The sequence below is a fragment of the Cupressus sempervirens genome, chromosome 11 (assembly GCF_028749045.1).
Source record: "Cupressus sempervirens isolate cs-2001-9-10 chromosome 11, ASM2874904v1, whole genome shotgun sequence".
In the NCBI taxonomy this organism is placed as follows: Eukaryota; Viridiplantae; Streptophyta; class Pinopsida; order Cupressales; family Cupressaceae; genus Cupressus; species Cupressus sempervirens.
Window position 1 is genome coordinate 686,216,134 of NC_143128.1, and position 27,321 is coordinate 686,243,454.

General features: G+C 34.0%; 1 long non-coding RNA gene across 5 annotated transcripts in view; it reads right to left on the reverse strand.

The window, feature by feature from the left end:
* Positions 1 to 27,321, reverse strand: part of LOC149531576 (uncharacterized) — a 59,879-nt gene that overhangs the window by 26,107 nt on the left and 6,451 nt on the right. Inside the window, exon 3 of one of the 5 annotated variants that reach the window (XR_016358579.1) lies at positions 21,209 to 21,684. The exons of 3 other annotated variants lie outside the window; for them this stretch is intronic. This is a non-coding gene — a long non-coding RNA (uncharacterized LOC149531576). Of the gene's footprint in view, positions 1 to 21,208; positions 21,692 to 27,321 lie in introns of those variants that run through there. One more of the 5 variants, XR_016358577.1, reaches the window with a different exon arrangement.

A 27,321-nucleotide genomic window follows, 5' to 3' on the forward strand; every position in this document is an offset into this window, starting at 1 on the left:
TTTTTCTTTTTCAAAATCTACAACATAATTCCTTATTCAACAATCACTACAGTAAATTAATAAGCAATATGCAAAACCCAGGAAGACATGGAGTAGATAGATCGTTCAATAAAATTCTACAATGAATTTTCAAAGCCTACCTCAAAACCATAGCTAAAATTTAAGACAATCTGTGAATGCATGCAAATTAAAACCCTTTCAAACTTTCAACAATTCTTTTGATCCAGTTCTTAATTTTGTTCCCCAAAACTTGTGTCACTGTAAAATGAGCACTAGATCTCTGATAAAGAGTTCGCCCCTAAATTTGGGCACTAATTATGCATTCACGAAAGGGAACTCACTGATAAATTATAGTTTATTACTTTATTACCTTTTACCTTTTCATGCACAACTATTTTAGATATTTAATTACAAAATATCTTAACTTAAATAATTAACTTTATCTCTTTAATTAATTTTCAAAGAAATTTTTTTAAATATATTTATTAATTTAATTAATAAAATTATTTAGAATTTATTACTAAAATCAAATGCCTAAATAATTATCATTAAATTAAATAAATATAACTATGCCACAATTAGAGCTATAACTTTATCTGTAAATTTCATTCTTTTATATTTTATTTTCCTCTAGTTTATTGATTAGTATTATTAATTAGTGCAAGCACTAATTAAAACATAGTTTATTATTTAAATTAATGATAATAATCAAAGTACATTGTTTAAATGCAACTCTAATTTAATTATTATTAAATAAATAATTATAATAAAACAATATTTAATATTTAATATTTTAATTATCTCTTTGTCCAACTTCTCTAATTAAACTTTTAAACTAAAGAACATATTTAATTAATTTATCATTAAATAAAAATCATCGTATTCTAATTTCTCTTTAACCAATTTTTTAAATTTAGACTTCTAAATTTAGATTAATACCTTTAAATTAAAGCACATATTTAATTAATTTTTTAATCAATTAAATATTGTCATACTTTAATAATATTTAATAATTCTCAATATTATATGATTAATTAAAATATTATAATTAAATCATTTACCTAATAAATCACATAGCAAAATCTACATAAAAGCAACATTACCAAAATAGACCAAAGCTCAAAATCAATCAACATAGACAAATATAACATCATGGATTTTTAAAAGTAGGGAAAGTCAATTACGAGTCCTCCTTGCAAGACAAGTATTTAGACTATGGTTTGGATTGGAATCTGAACATTATCTCCCCATTCTTACCATTGAGTTATTGTAAAAGGGCATGCTCATCCTGACAATTCAAGAAAGTTGATGCCTAGTACCTACATTTTTCATAAATGATGAGCATGTACATATATATAAATATATCTAAACTAAACAAGTAATGGTAGGGAGTGGTACATTGTATAGATTTTGACTAGTATGTGACTACAAATCCCTCCTTTAACCACATCAAAAATGACAAACAAAAAGATAAAATAGACAAACACCATACACATGCAAGTATAAGGTAAGTATCATAATAATTATAAGTCAAACATCAAATGCTCAAATAAAATAATACATTGTTATGAATATGAAGTAATCATCATTAAAACATCATTTGACATTGCTATGAAAGAAATCACATTTATTAACTATGAATCATTAAAGCATCATTAATGCACTAGTAACCATAATCATTAAACAACACATGAGATATAGTCAACTAGGTAATCATCATTAATATATCTCTAGTCCAAGTTATGAAATAATATCCTTGAAACTTACACATCCATGAAATAGGCATAAAAAGAGTTTGGTAAATATAATGAGAAAACAAACTATGGGTGGACGCTACAAGAGAAGAGAAGTGTTGAAGGGGAAAATTTTTATGGTTTTATGAAGTCTTTGCATGAGGAAGTTAAGTTGAAGTTCGAAAAAAGTAATAAGAAGTATAAGGAGAATGTAGATAGATCTAAGAGACATCATTTATTTGAAGTTGGTGATGAGGTGATGGATCATTTGAAACAAGGTAGATTTCCTTTTGGAACATATAGTAAGCTGAGAATGAAGAAATTTGGACCTTGTAATATTTTGATGAAGTTTGATAATAGTAATGCTTATGAAGTTGAGTTACGTGATGGCATAGATATATCTCCTACATTCAATGTTGCTGATTTATATGAGTATCATGAGTCTGATGATGAAGTTTTTGTATCAAATGATTATTCTAAGAAGAATATTGAAGAGGTTGAATAGATATTAGATTAGGGAATTGGTAAAAGAACAAGAGGAAAGATTATGATGAATATTTAGTGAAGTGGAAGAATAGACTAGTTGAAGATGTTACATGGATTTCTCAATCTAAATTGGATTCAGCAATCATAAAACTAGAAGAATGAGATATTATAGAAAACACATGTATACATGGGGAAATCCTTTCTAGGTAAAAACCCCACCCTCCAAACCATCAAGCTAATGTGATATTCAACAAAGAGTTATAATAAATTTTCAACCTTCATGTAGAGATTTAAATTTTCTCCATCCTAGAGAAAATCTAGCAACTTAACCTTATGCAAAGAACTTCTCTTCTCTCTCTTACATCTCTTCAGTAACTCATTATATTTTAGAGTTTTTCATACAAAAGGAAATAATTTTTAAAGCATCTACATTCAATGTAATTACAAATTATTTAGAAACTTCCTTTATGACAACTCTTGCATAAAAAATAAAGCAAGGAAAATAAAGCCCAAAAAATAGACTTTTTGTTCCAAAGTCTATCATTGTGGAAGATTTGATCTCATTTAGCATCTTCCAAAAATGTATAAATAAAAATCCAATAAAGCATCATAAGGTTGAGTCACCTTAACCCAACATATAGGAGGTACTTTGTTAGAAGATTTACAAAATCCTTTTCTAATGAAGCATGCCCAGTTAAGAGCTTACAAGATGATTGTAATGGTAAGATAAAACAAAATGGTATATTTAATAGGTGGCACACCTTGTCTTGTAGATCTCTTGGGTATACCATGAATATCTCTAGATCTCCCTGTCTATATTGGCTTTCCCTATGATCACTATTGTAACACCTTTTTCTCTTGCATATTCTTTTCTAACTCTATTCACTAGTCTATTGTTCAACTCTCTTTTTGAAACTTTTTAAAATCCTTCTTCCTTGCACAAAATGAAAAACAAGAACACAAAAATTAAGTGTATAATTTGTTTACACTTCCTACCATATGGGTGCTAAAACTCTTTTCAAACAATCTTGCTTAGAATGATGCTTGCAAACTAGTCCTAAATTACCCATGCCACCTATGAGTAGGGATCCAGACTGGTAGGCCTGCTAATTTCCCAGTTAGCCTATTTGTAGCTCTTGACCATCACATTTGAGAGCACTCAAATCATATGCCTCATCAAATCAAGTTGTTTAAATATTCCTCTCCAATATCACATCAATGATGACTCAAATTCCTTTCTCACTTCTTATTTTTGTTTAACTCACCTTTTGTTTTTACTACCTATCTTTAACTCTCCCCATATTTTGACCGATGTAAGTGTTTATCGATTGTCATTTGGTATTTGCATCCCCATCTTCCTTTATTCACCAATTTCTAATCAATAACAACACCATGAGATGCCAAGTGATATGCATCACCAATCTTCATGCCAATTTGATTTATAAGTCTAAAAATTTCCCCTCTAGCATTGATGAAAAAATCTCCAAGTGTCCCTGGCCTTTATGCCTTTCCCTCTTTTATTCCTTGAACTATTTCAGTAGAAGACTCTTATACCAGTGTGGACCTATTCAAAAATTTGATGGGACTGCCCCTCAACATAGTCTTCTTTGTCTTGTTTATTTTCTGCATGAATTTGCATCCTTGTCATCACATTTCATTCTTGATCTCTTCTCCCCCTTTCTATGATACTTGTGTTCTCCTCTTTGTATTTTCCCCTTATCTAGTTTGTGTATTCCCTTCATTCTATATAAGCCATCACTTATGTTTGTGTACTCCCCTAGTCTTATTTGGATGCTTCCTTTCCTCATCCTTCTCCTCTTAATCTCCTCTTTTTTGTAATCCATGAAAAAATGTATTAACACAATGGTCACAAATTGGTGAGGATCCCTTTGTAACATGATCAAGCACTTTTAGGTTGTGCCTTCTATGACTCTTGGAGATACTTGGGAGAATTTATCCCACTTAAAATGTTTGTCAGATGTTCTTCAACCCATTCAATGTGCTAATTATTTCCTTGGAAATTTATATCTCAACATTCTTTATTTTTTCTTTAATAATTCCTACAAGGGGTTATAGGAAAGATTTGACTTCTAAGAGCTTGAGTGTTCTCTTCTCATTTTCATAGATGGATAATCTCTTGAATCTTTATTGTGAGTTCCATTGTTTAACTAGTCACAATGTCATATGTGCTTTACATTTTATTAAGATCTTGTTGAGATTCCTTCATGATTTTATCCAAGCTAAGCATAAATATAGATGGATTTGATGTTTTTTGCGGTATTGGCGTGATTTCCTTTACTGCTTCAACCATTGTTTCTTTGGCTTGTGATAGTGATACCTTTCTTAGGTCAAGAAGATTCATGAGATTTTCCATCTGTCTTCCTTCAAATTTCTTCACTACTACCTTCTCAATGTCCTCAGCCTGTCCTTCAATGTTGTCAACTATTTTATTAAGTCGACTTATCATATTAGTACTAGATTCATGGGTGAAATTTGTAGCTAAATCCATAATCAAATATTTGGTTTTAACCAATGTCCATGCTTGCTCATGTCTCTTTATTTCTTGCAAAAGGATTTCATGTTAATGAACCAATTTGAAATATTTCTTCAACTCCTTTGAGTTTATCTCTCCTATGTTTCCTTTCATTTTGTCAATCTTCTCTTTGAGTGATTGTTTTTCCTTTTCTTCTTTTGTATCATGCTCAAACAATTCTACTTCATCTTCCAAGCTAGAGGATGATGAGATTGAAGAGTTTTGACCCTTAATCTTCTTCTTATTTTCCTAATAATATTTTTATTCTAGGCTTACCTTACACTTTGATGACTTGGGTTTCTTGACACTTTGTTGTGCTTGGGACTTACTATCTGAAACCTTGGAATTTGATGGCACCACCTCTCTTATAGGTGACTTGTGTGTGTTTGTGAGTTAGGAAGGAATGTATGTCAAAGGTGGAGATCGCCCATCAAAAGAAATCACCGACCAACGTCAGTCAAGTTTCTTCAGCATGTGCCAAAAATCACAGTGCAAGATCAAAAAATTGTTGGGCTTCTTCACCGAGATGCTTCTCCACAACATGAAAGAGAGATGAAGTGGCGTACACAACCCGTACCCATGGAGACTAGAACGTGCTCAAATGACACATTCTCCTTGTGTGACACTAGTTGGACTGCAAGGATGGCCATTCTCGATTCCCTAACTACATCAGTGGTCACAAGGAAATGATTAACATTGCTGAGGCTTTGAAAAATGGTAGGCTTGTTGGTAAACAGATTTGTCACTATATAAATTGCCCAATGGAGTGTATGTGGCAAACCATTCATAACAGTTGGATAGGCCATTGATGTCTAGCCTTCCTTTGCATTTAGAGGGGCAGCTCCCTCGTATGATATGATTTTTAAAGGGTTTTTCGAATAAATAATCTAAAACTTTAAAGATTGAGAGAAAGTAGTTCAGGATAAACGTATCGTATGACATCACAACTTTCTTAAGTAAATAAGAATGATAACAAAGGTGATCAAGAACTATGCTTGAAAAGGACTAGTATTACCATGCAAAGTCATCATTCATAAACATTCGCACAATACCATGAGAATGTTCACTAAAAAAGAATCAATAGTTGATTTTATAACAAGAAACCAAAAGATCATCTCATTTCATTTCCTTGTACCAAGAACATAATAGAGATTTTTTATTTCAGAGACAAAAACTGTACATACTTTTCAAAATTTATCTCTTGATCAAAATTTCAGCATAGTGTTCGCTTATTCTAAAGCCAAAAAAGTCCCTTTACAAAGACAAAAAGAGTCCTTATATAGACATAGATGTTAATAACTACCTCTTTGTGGTTAATAACCACCTCCAAAGTATGTAATTTTGGAGAGGTTAATTAACCTCAATAAAATTAACCTATAGAAGGACAAATTTTTAAAACAAAACATTTAGCTAGAATTTCTAAGGATGTATACATATCCAATTACTGGTCTTCTAGCTACTAACTCTATCTACTCGATACAATTGACTTATCCTAAAAAGCCTTGTAAGCATCGAGGATGATAATCATTGATTCATAATTTGGGATGAACACATTCTCCATCCTGAGTTTAGCTATGAAGTAACTATCCTAAATTTCTTCTGACTCTTGTCGATAGGCTAAAATGTTACAATCTCCTAGAGTGATTGCAACTAGGCTGAGCTTCATCATAATTGCAGCATCTGATACATGATTCTCTATTTTTGAATGAATTTGGATACTAAAGGAATCAAGAAGAAACTGGAAATCTATATGCTAAAGATCATTTACTACTGCCCCACCTGTGATAGTAGAGACTCATTCATCTGTGGCTTTTGTTTTTAGCTACTCCCAAGAAGCTATTAGTTTTTCAAACGTAGTGATCCCTTTGCTGATATTTATCATTTTCCAACCAACACTTTTACTCCAGATATGTGTTTGGTTCTCACTTGGATCAACAATAATCTTCTCAAGAAGTAGGATACTTGTATCTAACTTGGCCATTTCTTTTAATTCATCAGCTACTTTTTGCCAGGTGAATTTTTGTTCCTTGCTTCTTTCTAGCTCTTTAGAAATTTCATGTATCTATTCAATGGCTTTTCCATATATTTCCTTCACTCTAGTTATGAGTTTTGAAGCATCTTCTATCATCCTGTTTATCTAAGCTTCAATCATCATTCTATGTGACTTGTGTTTGTTTACTCTTTCAACAACAATATGATCTAAAATACCATTAGGGCCTACTAAAACTAGTGAAGTAACCACTGCTTTGGCATTAGAGGAATCAATGATTGAATTGATATAAGATACCAGCATCTGAACTTGTTCCTTGAGTTGCTCCTTGGTTCTTTTCTCTTTCTTCACCCTTTGTAACATCTAGGTAGCAGTCACTTCAAAATTTTGAAAATCTCTTTCTATAGTAGATGGACCAAGATCAACCTTATCTAGAATGAAGTTTGATTTGGATGCTTCATCAAAACTCTTTTCAATTATGGGCTTGGCTATTTCTATGCATAGGTTGCCTGAAGTTTTATCAACGGCTAACCTGGACATCACTTTGGTCCTTTTCACCTTAGGAGGCTTCTGAAGGAAACTAGAGATCACATCAAATGGAGGCGAGATCATTTGAACAACTTTCTTCTTCTTTTGAAAACTAGACTAGAACCATGATTGCGTAGTATCCGAAACTTTCATGTCACCTATTATATTTTCAGAAATCATCATTAAATCTTTTGAATTGGATAATTGATTATCCAGCTGTGTGATGTCTATTAATGATATCTAAGGAGGAGAGAGACTCAAATGAGGGATTGCTACATCATGAGAGGATGTAATGGAAATGTGTGGTTCAATAGCTTGGGGAGTTCCTTGATCCTTCATATTAGGCTCATTCCCTTCCTAATTTGATCTAGTAGATTTAATTTTCATCTTTTTCCTCCTTTTCTTTACTATAAACTTAGCTGGATGATTTAGATCTTCATCTTGATCTAGAACACTTGCATCTAATTGCTAAATTTTCTCACCAGAAGTTTCCTTTAATGCCATTTGAGATGATTCTCCTTGATTACCTCTTCTCTCCCTACTTTGGAATTCAACAGCTATTTTTGGCTTTGACTTTACTAACCCAATCTCTTATTCTTTTAAGGACATAAGCAGTTCTTTCTTTCAAGCTTTTTAACTTCCAAATTGACCAATCAATAGGAGGAAGATCTAGTAATTTGATTTTCTCATAGTAGAATGGATCAACCAAGGAACCTTCATCATCATCTACACTTGTCACATCAATATCCACCTTGAAGTCTATTACCTGCCTTACTGTAAGTCACATCCAATCTCTCTTCCCAACTTCAAAATCATTTTCATAATCCTTCCAAAAGTCCTCTAGAGCTGGAAAGTGACCCAAGCTGGGATTGAGCTTTAACTCATTAACTGCAACGAGTAGATGCAAGGAGTCGGGTCTCAATTTCGTGGAAGTCTACAGATTGAGATTGTACTCCTTTAGAAAAGGGTACATGTTTTTAAAAAATGGGTACCCGTTTTAGGCTCGAGCACTTGATCCTAGATTTAAAAATTCGGCACCCATTTTTTCAAAATTGGGTACCTATTTTTTATTTTCAAAAAATGGATAAAATTGTATTTTTTAAAAATGGGTACCCTTTTTTTACTTTTAAAAATTGGGTACCCATTTCTAAAAATTTAAAATTTTGTTTTTTGTGGGGATTTTGTATGCCAATTTGACATTTTCAAAATGGGTACCTATTTTTTGAATTTCAAATAATGGGTACCCATTTCTTACAACATTGGGCGGGACTTTTTTCTTCCACTTCAAATTTTGGTTTGGGATAGGCTTGGTGAGGCCAAACTTATGCCTTGACCTCCCAAGATTTGGCTAAGGCATTGAACTGACAAATTCATGCCTTGCAATAATTTTTAGAGGGTCTTCCCGATCAAATTTTTTTATGAAACAAAGACCCATTAGAGCTCACACTATCTTGATTTCAAAAATATAAATTTTATAGTGCTATAATTTTATTTACTAGTTTTGCATTATTTTTTAATGAAAGGTGGTACCTAATGTAAAATAGTGAAGTTCACTAAAACATTAATAACTTTTTTATTTTATAATTTTTCTTAAATTAATTTATATGTCATCAATCTACATACAATTCTTTTGAGGTTAATTTTTTTTTTTTTTTAAGTGAAATTTTGATCAAATTATGGTGTCCGTACACGAGAGGTTTTGAAATTTACCTTTATAACCAATTAATAATTAATAAAAAATAAATTTTTTAATAAAAAATTAAGGAAAAATATTTTCATCAATATTAGGTGTATTAGGTAACTCCCTTTAAAAGGATTTATGAAAATTCATTCATTTGTGTCAAATTATGGTGTCTGTACACGAGCATGGTATGGTCCTGAAACGGGCATTTTGAAAAAGTGGTTTTTAAGGATCTATACCAAAAAAAAAAATCTATCATATGGGTACACAAATAAATTACATATTCAAAAACTAGATTTCAAACACTAAAAATTTTATTTCTAAAGGTTTTTTATAGTCAATCTCTAAATACCTCAAATTTTGACATCAATTAGGTTTTGAAACTTACCTTTATAGCCAATTAACAAGTAATAATAAAAAAATTATTCAATAAAAAATTAAGGAAAAAATATTTTCATCAATCTCAGGTGTATTAGGTAACTCCCTTTAAAAGGATTTATGAAAATTCATTCATTTGTGTCAAATTATGGTGTCTGTACACGAGCATGGTATGGTCCTGAAACAAGCATTTTGAAAAAGTGGTTTTTAAGAATCTATACCAAAAACAAAATTTATCATATGGGTACACAAATAAATTACATATTCATAAACAAGATTTTGAACACTAAAAATTTTATTTCTAAAGTTTTTTTATAGTCAATCTCTAAATACCTCAAATTTTGACATCAATTGACAAAAATATCAAAAATAGGAAAAACACTTCCACTTTTTGCCCAAAAGTGAGACCCAGCTTCTTGCACTTACCCCAATGGATCTCTCTATATTCCTTGCATCTAATGCAATGTCACAACTATAATATCTGATGCCGATAGGAAAAGGTATTTCATCTATCATCCTGTTCCTACAAAGTTTATTGATTTGACTAATCTACCTACACATTTCAATCAAGAGCAATTTATCATCAACTATTCTAGGTAGCATTAAGGGACACCCATCATAGGCAACTAACCTAATATAAGTGAACTTCGGGAACTATATGAAGACACTTCCATATTTTTGTACTTTCATTGTTGCTTCTGGTGAAATTCTAAGTCCCATGTTTCTTTGGATTTCTCTTACAGTCAGCATTGTGAATGCATCATTCACTCTTCTAAAATGATGCAGGCTATTGTCATACTATATCCGAGGAAGATGATTGTGAATTATAGAGGTATCATCATGTATACCTTGTCGGTTAAGCCCTGGTCAACTTTTGGTACTTGTAATAGCGTATAAAAGGTATGAAGTCATATAGAAGCAATCATTTTCTTGAAGTTTCATGAGTTGTCTATTCAATGAGTCACTAACAATTTCAACCCAATCAATGTGTTGCTTCCCTTCGCATACCATGTTAATAAACAGGGACATCCAACCTTCGAACTCATGTGAATCTCTAAGTCCAACTATCCTGCTTAATAGAGTTACCATGTTTGCTATGTCTTCTTTTTGCAATGATCTGTGAATGGATTTGGCCAGTTGAGATTTCCCTTTCCCTGGTTGCAAGAGCCATGACCTAGCAACAGTGTTCAAACACTAATTTTGATTTAAGATAAAGTACTCCTTAGCGGTTCTTAGATTGATATTGGCATATTGCACTCTGGTAGGCAATTGGAAATGTTAACCTCATAATGGTTTTTGACAATTGAGTGCCAACACACTTAATTACATTCTACATTGGAGCCAAGTACATCATGTATGCCGAGCCACAACATGAGCTGAGTTAGAAAAGACATCAGGTGCCGAGTAGCCTTTAGGTGCTGAGTGAAGATCAGGTGTCGAGTGAGTACAGGTGTCGAGCATGATCCAAGTGTTGAGCATCATTCTAGTGCCGAGTCTTAAAGGATGTTGAGCAAGATAAGAGCATATACAGAAGCCAAGTTACAGAAGGTGTTGAGCATCAGGAAGCAGTAAGTGCCAAGTAACATAGAATCAACATATGAGTTTGAAACTTCACAAACTCAGATGTAAAACATTTTCATAGCCGAAATAAGAAAAATCTCAAAGGATCTAAGTGATAAGATCAAATCATTTATATTTCCTATGCAATCTACATGTAGCCAATAAGAAAAATGGAGAAGGCATGCAACCAATAAGAGATGTGCAAGGAATAAGCAAAAATCAGAGATTAAATATGGATTGTAGATCCATACCTAACCCTAAGTCTTCGAGTGTCTTTATAAGGAAGACGAAATTAGATTGAGAAATGAGAGAGCATGAAAAAGTGTATAAGGAAATCTAATATCAGAGAGAAGAGAATTAGATCATAGAGGATCAAGATCACATAAGAGCAAATCAAGTGCCTGTATTCAGCAATCGAAGGATTGTAAGCCATCAGGTTTATCATACCTAATCCTCTTTAACCATTGTATTAGAAAGTAAATCCTATAATGATAGGTTAGCTTAGTAGCTATTTTGTAAATCCTTTCAATAGGTGATTAAATCCTTTAACAAGGTAACACTTCATGTAAAGTGTTTGAAATCCTTTAACCAGGTCACTATTGATATAGTGTAAAGCCTTTGATATGGCATGCCTTTAACAGGGCCAACCATCAGAAGTGGTTAAACATTATTACTGCAGTGATTTTGTGGGTATCATTCCCACCTCAGTTTTACCTTCCTGTTCCTAGAGGGTTTTTAGGTTAACAAATCTTAAATGTTATGTGGTGATGCATATTTGTTTCTTATGATTGCTTAAAGTTTATATGCATGCATGCTCATTTCAAAATATGTTATTAAGGATTTGAATCAGTTAAAAGGGCTAATACTTCTGATTCACCCCCCCCCCCCCCCCCCCCCCTCAGAAGCATTCTTTCCAACAAGACAATCCAACAATTGGTATTAGAGCTCAGTTTCTCTCACAGAGAAGCCTAACAGCTTGGAGGAAAAGATCTAAGGATGGAAGTTTTCAAACTTGAAAAGATCATTAAAAACCAAGTGATAGATGTGCATCTCGCTCTACAAAAGGTAGAGGAAGCTAGAGTGGAATTAAGAAAATCTTTTAAAAGAAGAAAGGAGATAGTCATAGCTGAAAATGGCATACACTACAAGGAGATTGATACCACACAAGTGTTTGCCAATGGAGACACTAAAGAATTTGATGCAGCAATAGTAGAACTGATGGAGAAAAAAAAAGATCAAGCAAATGAGATAAGATCTCTCAAGATGGAACATGAATGACAGGCCATAATACTATGTGAAATCACTGAACAAAAGAAAAGAGCAGTTGAGGACAAAGTCATGATGGAAGATGACAAAAGAAATCTTACAAATAGACTGGAAGAAAAGAGTGTTGAATTAACAAGGATTTCAAACATGTAGATGGATACACTTTCTCAAATGATGAACCTTCATCATGAACTTAATATGAAAGATATTGAGATCTCTACTCTGAAGATACAAAATGAACAATTACAGAATGAACTAAATAGAGAAAAGGAGATAGTAGAAAATCTCAACAAGTCAAGTGAAGCCATAAAGTAATTTGTATAGTTACTAAAATTCCCAAGATCAACCCATGATACATCAGGACTTGGATACAATAGCACTGAGGTTGGTGAATCATTAAAGAGTGTTGAGCAAAGAAGTGACAAAGGTAAGGATTCTAAACCCACTTGTCATTACTGTAATTAAAAGGGACATACTGCTAATATTTGCAGGAGTAGAAGAATCAATCAGCCAAATAAAAGCAAGAGTTACTGTCAACAAAGTTAGTAGATGCCGAGTAAACATAGCTGCCAAGTGGATGTTGAGTTGAAGAACATTTGGAAGCCGAGTGACAGGTGTAGGTACTAAAATGCATTAAATGCAAAAGTTTCTTCTGTTGTTAAAAAGTAAAATTCAATTCATTCCTGAGTCATTCAAACAAAGAGCGATTATTTCGAGCACGTCTGAGCAATTTTCAAGCTTTCAACCAGTTATTTGCAGCAAATCAACATCCACCCAAGCGATCAAAGTATCTATTCAGGTATTTCCCACAAGTGTCGAGTTTTACAGTTTGAAAAGTTTTTCTTTAAAATTGTTAAAACCCTAGTTTGGATACAAATAGCAACAAGCTCAAAAATGACCCAAGAGAAAAAGAGTCATGAAATTCAACTTGTCAGCAACGAAGTTAAGCAACCTGAGTTTAGACCAATACCAGAGGTTGCATACAATAATGATCTCACTGGTGCCCTATCCACCATTCCTGAAAAAGTCATTATGGTTTAGGATGTGCAAAAATGCTACAACTGTAAAATATGAGCCATAGGAGATTTGGAAATCTTCAATGCCTATGACAAACTCTGCGAAAATGGTATTTTGAAAGATGAGTTTTATATCATAGAAAAGAAGGGTTTAACCAAAGCCCTAGTTTTCCCAATCATATTCAAAAATGAGTGGATACGAATTATACTCAGCAGAATCTATGATGGATCATTATGGCTAGAACAAGGGCAAGTTAAGATTACTAAGAAAATGGTTCATAGGGTTACTGGTTTTCCAACCCTAGATCAGCCAAAAACATTGAGGAGCAAAAAGAAGGAAACAATTAAGAAAAATACAGGTGCAAAGTGGAACAACAGAGGAATGACCATAAATACTGTCACTAATCCTCTTTTAGATTTTTCTGCAAGGATCATATCACATAAGCTCTATGAATCCAGCAGGTTAAATAGTGTACTCTGCATAGCAGTTGATGTGGCATACAAAATTGTAAAGAAAGACCACACTTATGATCTTGTAGAACTATTGCAACAGATCAATGAAAATCTTGGAGCTATTAGAAAATCCAAGGGAGCACAGTGCGAATTTGGTTCAATATTGGTTTGCATGTTCTTCTATGTAATCAAGGAATTCCCTTCATTTGGCAAAGTCAACTGGAGTCAAAATGAAACAATTGTTGATCAAATTAATGATTTTATTGGACAAATGGGAGATAGCTTTGATGATCAAATGTCTATCTATTTTGAGGATTTCAAAAATGCAATGAAGAACAGAATGAGGATACCAGTCTCCTTGGTAGAAAAGCATATAAATGACATATGTTTTCTTGTTGATATTGATTACACCTACATACAAGCAGTCCTTCCTAGAACAAGATGGCTAAGACCATTAGGATATGAGCTTGATGTTGACCAAGCTTCTGCAACCATCACAGCTTTACTTGCAGAGGAAATGGACAAATCTGCCCAGGCATTTGGGACATATGACACTATAAAATCAAGAGTTGTTATAGAACTCAAGATAGCCTCAGCAGTAAAGAAAAAGGACAAGTTGGTAAAATAGATAAAGAAGAAATTTGGTGTTGAAGAATCAAGTGCAGCAAGTGAAGAAGAAGAGATCAGTGAAGGAGAAGAAGAAGGTGAGCCAGAACAAGAGCCACCCAAAATGACTCAAAAACAAGGTGAAGAGAAAGATGAGAGTGCCGAGGAAACAAAAACCAAGGAAGCACCCATCAGAGGCAAAGTCATTAAAAGGAAAACAAAGACCTCTCTTGCCTCTCAGCCCTCACCAAAGAAAGTTGTTATGCAAATGCCAAAGAAGCCAACAACCAGAGCTACAACAAGGACCTCTACCCAGAAGGCTAAAGAGGAAGCCACAAAGAAGAAAAATACAAAGGCACAGGAAGGGCCAAAAAAAAGGAAAAGATATGTGGCCCAACCTGATACTGATGAAGAAGATCAGATTGAAGAGGTAAGTCCTCCTAAATCTTCAATTGATATATTATGTAAGAAGATTAGGAATGGAGACCTAAATGAAATGAAAATGCTTGATTTCAATAAGTTTAATAAAGAGGAACAAAATAGCATAGAAGAATCAGTCTATGCATTTATGGCACAGTTCAAGTATACACCTCTTGAACTAGATGGAAAATTGCCAAAGGAATTGTCTAAAATTGTAGAAGACAGATGGCATTTCTGCCTAATGATGGAGAAAGAAATGAGGGAATCAACCCTAGCAAAATTACTACCTGATTTGACAAAAGAACAGGTAACTCAAGCAGTCAAAAGGCATAATAAAAGGTTTACACCAAAATATAGAGCATTCTCCATCCTGCAAAACAAAATTGAAGAAGTTGTGCAGAGAAAAACAAGAGTATGGAAAAACTTATACAAAACATTTGAAGATGTTATTGAAGAAATATACAAAGAAGAAGCTACTGCCAAATCGGAAGAAAGAAGGAAGAGAAGAGAAGAGAAAATCGAAGAAGAGAAAAAGGTTGAAGAAGAGGAAAATAAGAAAGAAAGAGAGGAGGAAAGGAAAGATGAAGAAAAAGGAACTGATGAATAGAAAAGTGTGCAAGACACACATCCTTCACCTCCTAGCTTGCCTCACTCACCTACCACACCTACAAAAATCATAAAGATTAAGGATATTGTTGACACCACTTGTCAAAACATCAATCCACTAACTACAGCGGATCTTACCAAGATCCTTGACCAAACAAATCTACAAGCACAATTATGTACAAATTCCATATTGGTTAGTGTGGATAGTCTTCAAAAGTCAGTAGATAAACTTAAAGAGGTCAAGGTGCCATCAAAACAACCACCTCAAATCACACAAACTACTGGACTTACATTTCTACCACCTCCGTCACCACCAAGATTAGGCACTCAAACTCATCAGGAGCCAAGTGCAACAATAGAGGTTATCACAGGGACAATAGCTTAGATAGTGAGTACACCCCCAGTAGCAGTAACACAACAAGAAGAAGACAAGCAAGAAGAAGAGGACAAGGAAGAAACCCAGAATAAAGAGGAGTCTACAATACAAACTTTGATAGAATTACCAAAAACAAGAACTCCCACCAAATCTAGTCATGAGCAGAGCACTGAAAAGATAATTTTACATGTCAGTACTCCAAGTTCAAGTTCTACAAGGGTAGCCAGGACCATACATTATGGTATTCCTGAGCTTGATGAAGAAATCAAAATACCCTATTATGATTCAAGCTCTGTCAATGAGGAGAAGATGAATGAAATACAAAGTGCATTGGATAAGAGGAGGAGACAAGAGGCAATGAGAAGAGACTACAAATACAAGCAGGCACTGAATGAAATAAAAAGATATATTCATGGATGCTTTTAGTCTTTAACCTTCAAATGCAAACAGGCCAATACTTGAGCAATTATCTGATATAGTTGATCAAGTAAATAATGAAGACCATGATACTAATGCAAAACTATTGGAATCAACCAAAAAATAGCTAATAACATAATTTTGGGACAGGTTGACCTAGCCAAGAAATTAGAAAATGTAAAAAGTGTATTAGGGAACATATTCACCCTTTACAGTAAATTGTGTGATTTTTCCAAGTTCACACACGAAATAAATCATAAAATTTTGAATCTTGAGAGCAAATTAAAACTCTCCAGCATGCAACTACCCTCCGATCCTGCACAGAGTGCAACACAATTTTCTCATACCTTACACACTCAGAGGGAATTAGCTGTATTATCAGCAGAAGAGGCCACTATCAAAGAAAAGCTAATGCAAATTCAAGCCTCCATAACTCCTCACTTAGAAGTATTGCACAAGGAGAAATTGTATGCAAAAATAGTCCTGAAGAAGGATCCCAATATTTCCACACATGAAGGACTTGTTGATCTTGTAGCATAGCTTGCAATCGAAAAAAAGTCATTGGATATTGCCTTAAATAACTGGGATGCAGCTCTCCAAATACTCCTTGAGGTAAACAAGACATTTTTGGCCAAACATGGCATTACTATTTAGGACCCTTTGACATAAGTATCAAAAAGGGGGAGATAAGTCTAAGGGGGAGATAATATGTTGAAGATATATTAAAGAGAACATTAAGCATAATGGCACAAGACATTGGCACAATCGACTCAGGGGGAGTTACACAAATTTTGAGGTATATATACGTTTTGCAATTTTGAGTAAGTTTTTTTTTTAATCTCTGTATATACCGAGTAAGTTTAGTACATGTACTCATAAGGTTAGTTAAGTGTTTTTGTCACTCATGTCAAAGGGGGAGATTGTTAACCTCATAATGGTTTTTGACAATTGAGTGCCAACACACTTAATTACATTCTACATTGGAGCCGACTACATCATGTATGCCGAGCCAAAACATGAGCCGAGTCAAAAAAGACATTAGGTGCCGAGTAATCTTTAGGTGCCGAGCAACCTTCAGGTGTCGAGTGAAGATCAGGTGCCAAGTGAGTACAGGTGCTAAGCATGATCCAAGTGCCTAGCATCATTCTGGTGCCAAGTCTTAAAGGATGCCGAGCAAGATAGGAGCATATACAGAAGCCAAGTTACAGAAGGTGCCAAGCATCAGGAAGTAGTAAGTGCCGAGTAACACAGAATCATCATATGAGTTTGAAACTTCACAAACTCAGATGTAAAACGTTTTCATAGCCGACATAAGACAAATCTCGAAAGATCTAAGTGATAAGATCAAATCATTCATATTTCCTATGTAATCTACATGTAGCCAATAAGAAAAATGGAGAAGGCATGCAACCAATAAGAGATGTGCAAGGAATAAGCAAAAATCAGAGATTAAATATGGATCGTAGATCCATACCTAACCCTAAGTCTTCGAGTGTCTTTATAAGGAAGACGAAATCAAATTGAGAAATGATAGAGCATGAAAAAGTGTATAATGAAGTCTAATATCAGAGAGAAGAGAATCAGATCATAGAGAATCAAGATCACAGAAGAGCAGATCAAGTGCCTGTATTCAGCAATCGAAGGATTGTAAGCCATCAGGTTTATCATACCTAATACTCTTTAACCATTGTATTAGATAGTAAATCCTATAATGATAGGTTAGCTTAGCAGCTATTTTGTAAATCCTTTCAATAGGTGATTAAATCCTTTAATACGGTAACACTTCATGTAAAGTGTTTGAAATCCTTTAACTAGGCCACTATTGATATAGTGTAAAGCCTTTGACAAGGCAGGCCTTTAACAAGGGAGACCATCAGAAGTGGTTAAACATTATCACTGCAGTGATTTTTTGGGTATCAGTCCCACCCCAGTTTTACCTTCTTATTCCTGGAGGGTTTCTGGGTTAACAAATCTTAAGTGTTATGTGGTGATGCATATTTGTTTCTTACGATTGCTTAAAGTTTATATGCATGCATGCTCATTTCAAAATATGTTATTAAGGATTTGAATCAGTTAAAAGGGCTAGTACTTCTGATTCAGCCCCCCTCTCAGAAGCATTCTTTCCAACAAGACAATCCAATAGGAAGGCAATGAATGGCAATAGAAACATGATCTAGATAGACAATAACTTTATTATTTGATGAAATAACTTCTCTAGTATTTGGATGATAAGCCTTCATGCATTCCAATACTAGGTCTGGGCACTGTGCTGAAATGGGATGCCCTCCTACTCAAGTTAAGCCACTTTCCAAAATCTTTCCGGCGAAAGGAGTCTTTTCCTCGCTCTCAAGAGATGACCAAAACTCTTGAAGGAAAACACTTCCTAAAATGGTATCACCAATGTCTGGAAGCATACCTTTTAAAATGGGGGCATAATCTAGCCTCTGATATTTATACTTCATGGCTTGATTATTATATTTTTCTCAAATATGTCGAATGTCTTCAACCCCACACTGTACTCTTTATTTCCTGCTTCAAAGTGACAAACCAACTATTCTATTAAAAAGATCTACCAACATTACATTTGACTGAAGATGACCATGTTTTGTATTAAACATTCACAAGAATTTTTGTCATGCCCAGCCTATCATTTACTCATGGATCTGTATGACATTCATGATGCTCCAACCTATATGTAGGTTGCCAATTGTCAAAGAAAACAAGGATGCTAATCTGAATTTGGATGACTTAATGTTTGGAGACAAACTCAATGAAGCTCCCCGAATTATGGGTCAGTAATGAGCATTTCATTTTGTCAAACATTTTGTTAATAGTCTAGATGCTTTGTCCATGTTCTCCACTTTTCTATTTAGGCATTACATCAAACAAGTCAAGTGCAGTCTCATGTATTGCTTACATCCTCCATAACATGTCCATGGATTTGAAAATGAACCATTAGAATTCTCTTCGATTCAAGGCTCTTGAAACTTTTAGAAAGAGCGCCACAGAACTCAATGGTATCGATATGAAAAAGGACAAGATCTATGACCAATCTTGACACTGCACTCAATTTCGAAAGCATGAAATGGCCCCAGTGGTCTTTGCACATTTCTAATGTGAAAAGCTTGAGCATCATCGCAGGTGCATTCCTTTCTTTACGTCATCTCAAAGCCACAGTCCTGTCATGCCTTTCCTTCACTCATTCAGATAAAATTATTACTGAACCGGACTGCCACCTTCCACCACTCAGGCTATGGCACCAATCTTATCATTGATAATGGTCTCCAAACTATACAAAAGCTCTCACATTTATCATTCATTCCATTTCTGCAAAGGTTCTCATATTTATCATCAATTCCATTTTGATGTCTATGAAAGCTCTCTATTTTCCTTCTCTATCAAACGAGAAAGATAAGCATTGGTAAATCGTAGAAACATGGATAATCATTTGGGAAAACTATAATCTAGAAATGGATTCATCCACAAGACCATACAAGAATACCCGCAGGCTTATTCACCTTGGTGCACTTAAGTTGGCGGTAGAGTGGACTGGGTGGCAAATGACTGTTTTGATAAACCGCAGGTTTAGTTTTTTTTTTTCTTTTTCAATTGTCTTTATCCTACTGGCGTGGAGAGAACAGTGTGCTCCTTTATAAAACTTGAAACTTGAAACTGTTGCCGTCAACTTTGTGCAGTGGGAAAGTGGCGTAAAGGCCCTAGGTTGAAACCCCAGTGAATGTGAAGTACTGACTTCAATAAGCGCTTCAATATTATCTTACTATATGAGGGATATTACTTCACTAACGCCAAAGATATTACCCTCAGTGCCACATTTTATACACAAGCTGGTATCTAATGTACGACAGTAGAAGAGCTTAATTCAAGCCTTTAAGAAACTTCCACATTGTTTATACAATTTGAATTACCTCCCACTACGCATGGTGGATTATCAGGAACTTCATCACAGGTTAATTAAAATGGAATTCAAATCAAATGCTTTGTGCGGCAGGGTAGCAGATAAGAGACCTCTTCTCTTTGGTAATGTCGTACATTTATCTTCTTACTGTTCCCACTTTCTGTTCACTTGTTTTATTTCCTCAGATATCCGCCTCCCAAAAATTTTAATAACTTTCATCTTCTTATCAGGCGGATCTTTTAATCTCTCTTTTTAAATTTTATTTCAAGCCATTCACATATCTAATTTATCATGGAGAAATTTCAAAGAGGTTAATAACCATCTCAAAGAGGTTAATGATGATAGAAGGAATACGTGATTTTGGAGAGGTTAGTTAACCTCTTCCAAAATACATAATTTGAAAGTTATCATTGACCTGTTTGATAGGTTAATGGTTAATGATAAACTTGTAAATGCGTAATTTGGGTCCTCTCCATTAACCATTAACCTGCAATAACTTGAGGTTCAGAAGCCTGATTTTGAAAATTTCGAGTGCTAGGTGGAGCTGAGAACGAGCCGAAGATATGAAGATTCAGAAATTCACAAAAAATCAGAAATAAAATAATCATTTCAACTATTAAAATGAGATGTATTTCACAAATAACCATAAGATCAACCAGATCAAAATTGAGACATTTTGATAACCGAGTAACAAGGCTCAAAATGGCCCAGTTGGATGACCTAAATGGTCAAATTTTTTATGTCTTTCATTAGTATGTTATATCGGTCTTTTGTTTCAAAGATCCATAATTATTTTTCTCTTCCTTGCTTTGTCTCCTTTCTTTATTTCTCATGATGTAATATTTCCAGAGAGAATTGAGCTTGTAAGCATTTTCCAGTTCTGATTGATGCAGCATTCCAATATTTGTTAAATATGTTTAGTAAACATGATTACCAGCCTTGCTCTTGAATGGAGTTTTAAAATATTTGTTGGTTTATTTATATCTATTACTATGTATGTTTCCTGATTGGAACATTTGCTAGTTTCTATTTTATCTTTAGTAAACATGATGAACAATCTTACTCTCACACTAAGTTTCCTAATTTTATTGTTTTTGCCAGTTTGTTTAGATTCTTCGTATTGGTTATTTTGCACCCCCAAAGGTCTTCACGTAATATGCAAATATTTATGTTAAAAATGGTGATAATAAATAGTATAATGTTGTTATACTTATTATAATGAAAGTACAGTGAACACTTTGCATGCATATGATATTTTCAGAACATTAATTGTATGAGGCATACATATATAAAATTTAATACAGAGAAGAAGGTAATTTTAGAGTGGTTTACTAATGCTCTATGTTCTGGGTCAGCTCCAGCAAGTATAACCCAAAAGTTCTAATTCCACTTTGAATTGTTAGTTCTATAATCACTACGTAAACGAAAATTTGTGAAATTGAGACACAGAAGGGCACTATCTTGTTATGTACAGCAACAACACCTCAACCTTTACCTAGATCTGAAAGATTGCCAGGTAATGATTGAGGAGACTCCAAGTAACTCAATAAAGAATACATAAAGCTAGACAAAAACCGGTCGCCACAGCTTCAGATCTTATACAAACAACTATGTCAGCAGTTGTTTTCTCTGTATCCCCCATCATGTCTGCAACTGTTTATTTTGCTATACATTGTTTGAATTTTTAGATTGTATCCACTCTCTCAGTCAAATCCAGCTCTGTAGGCTATAAGATGCATTAGTTGAGAAAAGATAATGTAACTATGGCTAGAAAGAGCCAAAGTTCAAACTTGTGCATAGTATCATTCTAATATTTAATATAAATTTCACACTTCTTCATTTATGCTTCTCCTATTTTCATCATTTTGGATTTTACATTACCAAGAGATTAAAATGTTAGAAAGTAGTTCAAATGGTTCCAATAATAATGTCAGAACAGAATATGTTTTTGAAGGAACATATTAATTGTATCGAAGACACTTCTCGTTATTGAATGCTTAGAAATCCCATACTGATCTACCATTTCCTGAAATTAATTTGATGATTGCTTCAGTTGGATAAAAACTAAGTAGCAGAATAAGAGGCAAGCTTTCTAATTTGAACTTGTAGCTCTTTAAATCCACCATAGAATCGATTCTTATATTTCATCATATAACTCTGATAAAAATATCTATATAACACATTGCATGCTTCATACACCTTTCACTCTCCATATTTCACTCTCTCAGTGGAATCCAGCTCTGTAGAACTGTAGGATGCAAGCTTGAAGGTTGAGTATGAAATATATGATACCATGAGTTGAGAAAAAATAATGTAATCACTCTATGAAAGAGACAAAGCTCATATTGGTGCATAGTTTCATTTCAATATTTAATATAATTTTCATGTCTCTTATCTATTTCTTCTTCGCCTGTTTCTATCATTTTTATTATAACTTTACCATGGGATTAAAATGTTAGAAAATAGTTTAATTGTGGATATAATAATAATACTGTTTTTGCTTTAACATATTCATTGTATCAAAGACATTTTTGATTGGTGTATGCGTAGAAATCAAGAGCACATCAGTCTTGGTCTACCTATTTCTAATTTTAAGTTGTCTATATCTAATACCAATCTGCCATATAATCCAATCTGCCACATAATTTAAGCCTTCTGCAGGCCTCAAAATAGATCGCTTGATGTCATCCAGTTATAAAATTTTAAGTTTTTGAAATTAATTTTATGACTGCTTCTATTCCATGAAAATTTAGTGGAATTAAAAGGCAAGCTTTCATAAGACTTTCAAACTACCGTACAATTTATTATTATATTTTTTCATAACCAAGTCTAGTTAACATATCTGTACACTTGCATGCTTCTCAATGATGTTTAATATACAAACACAAAATGTACAGAGGGATTAATGTACGTGACTAAAATAACAAAATCGCTGCTACTTAATGCGAACACAGTCCATTGACCTTCCAGCTACACGTCAACTTTATATAGAATTAAATGGTAGCCAAGAGAAACAAACAATATATCAGTAAATTAGCATTGTATTAGGTGAGAGTTGGTCCATCTGTTGTATGTATACTAGAGGATATCCATGACTGGCCAGAATTTACAAACCAACACGAGTTTGCTTGTTGGAAAGGTTTATTATTATTGTTATGGCATAGGGCATGATTTCGCTTCCTCGAAAAGTTATCCAAGATAAAATATAAGCCCAGCAACAAAATAGAATGCTCCATGCAAAATCTTTGCTTTCTCTTTGTCAGCAACCAGGTGGCATTTCTCATAATGCACATTACTACAATTAATATATGGTACTCTGATCCATAAAACAGAAAATCCAACATCCTTCAAGATTAAAAAGTGTTCCTTCTTAGACTGACCATCCTCCATGTCAGTTTTTAAACTACAAATTTTTCCCTCCAAGTAACAAACCTGCAGCATCTCCCGCAAGAACTTGGCTGCTCTGCGCCTCTTGTTTAAGCTAGTTCCATTTTGGGAAAGCAACAAATAAATGGTTTAGAAACTGATTCCTCAAGAGGCTGTGATGCCTACGCCACTTTACTCCAACATCTCCTTTATGAAATTTGGCATTGATTTGAGTCTTGTTTTTAAAATGTTATTTTAAATTGGCGAAGTTTGTAACAATTTCTGGAAGCCAATGAAGGCTAGAATTAGTCCATATTTATGGACACTGGAAAATGCTTCATTAGGAAAACCTTTCATGGAACTTTTTTTTTGGGAGTTATCTAGAGGAAGAGATCTAGTAGTCGCTCAGGCTAGATCTTCTAAACTGTAAGTCGAATTATGTCAATTATTTTGATGTACCTCCTTAGGTGACTGAAGAGATTAAAGCTAAGATTTCAGTGTTTGGGCATTTACAAATCTCTCTTTGTATGGTGTGGACTGTGAAATAGTGGAAACGTATCATTTTACAACACTTGCCCATTACCCATTATATTTATCCCTCAATAGTCGCTCACCAAAAGATACAGTACTTGTGACACAAATAGACCAAACAACAACCCAAAAGAATAAAAAATGATCAACTATTAATATCTGTGTAATTGACTATTAATACATGTGTTATCATTTTCCATAGCAAAATCGTTAAACTCCTAACCATTACTGAGTCTCTTCCCTAAATCATTCCTCTGTTTTTTATTATTTGGGATTTCAGCAAATACCATTTTTAGGCGCAACTTTTGGTATGTTCATCTTTTAGCCATCTTGTCCTCATTCTGTCAAGCCTAAATTATGGATAGATGCCGTTAGGAATAGTTTGCAGTAATATGCTGCTTCGTTTCAACTTAAATTATTTACCAGAGGCGCAGTCAAGTACATCTGGCCAAAGTGAATTGGATTCTGATGCCTCTTCTATTAATTTTTATTGTGTTTGGGATATGGAAACTTTCGTGTGCTCCTGCGTTTCTTTTGAAATGCATCTTTGATCAATATATGGACATCTATCAGAGATATATTTGCTGCTACTTGAAAGAGTGCATCAATTAAATATATTATCATCGGATGCACATGATCTGTTCGAAACAAGAGTAACCCATCACAACACATTGTGGGTAAACCAAATATGATAAATGCAAAGGTCTATGTCAAATGCAATTCGAAGAAATTCAAATCTCAGAATAGCATACAAACATACAGCATAGCATCTTGAAGATTTAGGAAGGATGATGCGCGAGTAAAATGTTTGACAAAATGTCTTCATTAGCTGTCACCTCATGAAATGCCCTCGCAGATATCGCATAGAATGTCATGATTGCAAAAAAAACCTACACTGACATTAATTTTGTGGGAAAGATTTGCAAAATGACATTGTGTAACGGAAATGAGATTTAAATTTGTAAGGGTTATGGGATTGAGGGACTCTGAGGATTATTACAAGATGAATCTTGATGGCATTCGAGGCTCTTAGATGACCATTTTCTTAATAAGGATTTGATTTGACATTGTGTGATGTTAGGTTACTTGCTGAGGCAACACTTCTGTGTATTTTGGAACACATCTTGATCACTGTCATTTTTGCCTAATCACTGTAAAGATTGTTTGGTTGAAATGGACCACAACCTGCACTTTATTGTGCCATTTGTTCACCCCACTTTCCTTTGAACAATGCTGGTTGTAATGCTTTTATCTAGATTGCTTAAGAAGTGTGATTTAAATAGTTTGAATTCTTGACAAATATTGAATTTAATTGTATTCAATGGTGTGCTATGTTTCAATAATTGGAAGATAATGAATTGCAGTCTAGTGGTTGAGAACTCTATGGTGATATTATTATTTTTCTCTATTTTGATAGTAGTTTTTCTTTGTTTCAATGAGTTGTGTGATCCATTGAAGCTCTTATTTCTTCTGAACATTGAATGCAATAATCACTTCACATAATGCACTGATTTGGTTATACTTGCAGGATATTTTCAAGCAATTTGATAATATTTTTAAAGGATTGGATTAAGTGGATTGTCCTTAACGTTTCAAAGAGAGTTACATATTCGAGATGATTGCAATGTGAGATGTATTTTAATGTTGGACATAAATTGTGAAGATCTGGCTATTGAAATGTTTCGAGTTTGTTTTCTGTAGCATAAGAAATGAATACTCCATAAGTAAGAAAATCATGTTTGCAGAAGCTGGTAAATTTGAATTTTAATAATTGGTATAAATATGATTTACTGGGCGGTGGTATGCTTGTTTGGATTAATGGGTTTCCATCCATTTTACCAGTAGTTTCGTGTCACTGCATTTGAAATAGGTATATTCATTGAAAAATGGTTTTCTAGTTGATTACTATTGAAAACGTAGAATCCTACAATATAAGAAAGGCAAAGGAAATTTCTATTACTCATTTTCTCTTTCTGAGATACCAGCTTCTAGCAAGCTTGTTGGGTGTGTATGTGAAGCCCAACAGTCATTCTTTTATTATGCATATTTTATTACGTTTCCTTTCAATTGTTTGTCTCTTCACTTCCTTTGAGACTCTATAAATATGTAATGGAGGTTCATTATTTGATTCATTGTATTTGAAGAGCTGAAGCAACAGCTGTAATGTAAAGTTTAAATATTTACATTAATAGAGATCTTCCCTGCAGTGTGGACGTAGCCACAATTTGTGGTGAACCACGATAAATTGTGTGTTTGCATTTCTCTTTTCTTTTGCTTGTTTTGTTCATTTCCAGTTTACAGTTTCAGCAAACTTCAAAATTGGTATCAGAGCTTGGTTTAGATGCTGGGATTGATTTTGGTGTTTGAAAATCTGGAGTCATGGAAGATTTGCGAGTGCAGAAATTCTCAGGACAGAATTTTAGCTTGTGAAAAGTTCAAATGCATTCATTGTTAGTCAAGCAAGACTTGGCAATAGCAATTGATGGAAAGGCAAAGAAATAGGCTGCAATGAAGGATGAAGATTGAGTTAAAACTGATGATTAAGCAAAGGCAACAATATTTCTTTCTTTATCACAGAATGTTTTATTCAATGTTCACAACGAATCTTCGACAAAGGAAGTTTGGGATAAACTTCAAACTATGTACGAAATAGCCTCAGCTGCAAATAAAATATTTATTATGAAGAAGCTCTACAAGTTGAAAATGAAGGATGGGACTGCGATGTCGAATCATATAAATGATTTGAACACCTTGCTATGCCAAGCAACCTCCGTTGGCATGACACAAGATGATGAATCTAAAGCTATCATCTTGTTGTGTTCATTACTGGATAGTTGGGATCCCGTTGTTATAGCAGTTAGTACTTCTAACTCCTTAAACAAGAAGTTTGTCTATGATGAAGTTATGGCAACTCTACTTCGTGAGGATATGCCGAGAAGCAATAAGGAATCCTCATCCAGTGAAGCCTTGACAGCGGTCAGCACCGAAAATAGAGGAAGGAGCCAAAATAGAGGAAGAAACAATCATCATAGCAGATCAAAATCAGCTAAGTGCTCAAAGTCAAGCGAAAAGAAAGGAGGAGACTGCTGGTTTTGTGGTAAAAGTGGTCACGTAAAAAAGGATTGTAGAGGTTATAAGAGAGCACAAGAACAAGTGCGGGAAAGTCAAGCCAACACCGTCTATGACAAAGATGATAGTGTGCTGATTTTATCTACAATCGAGACCACTTCAGCCTCATGGGTTTTGGATTCCGGCGCATCATTTCATGCCACCTCATGTACGGAATGCTTCTCGAATTATCAAGAAGGTAAATTTGGTGAAGTATACTTGGGTGATAATAAGGCATGTGAAATAATAGGAAAAGGAGATATTTTATTATCCTTGAAAGGAGGCGTTAAATGGCTATTAAAAGAAGTGTGTCATGTTACAAAACTAAAAAGAAATCTGATTTTCGTAAGT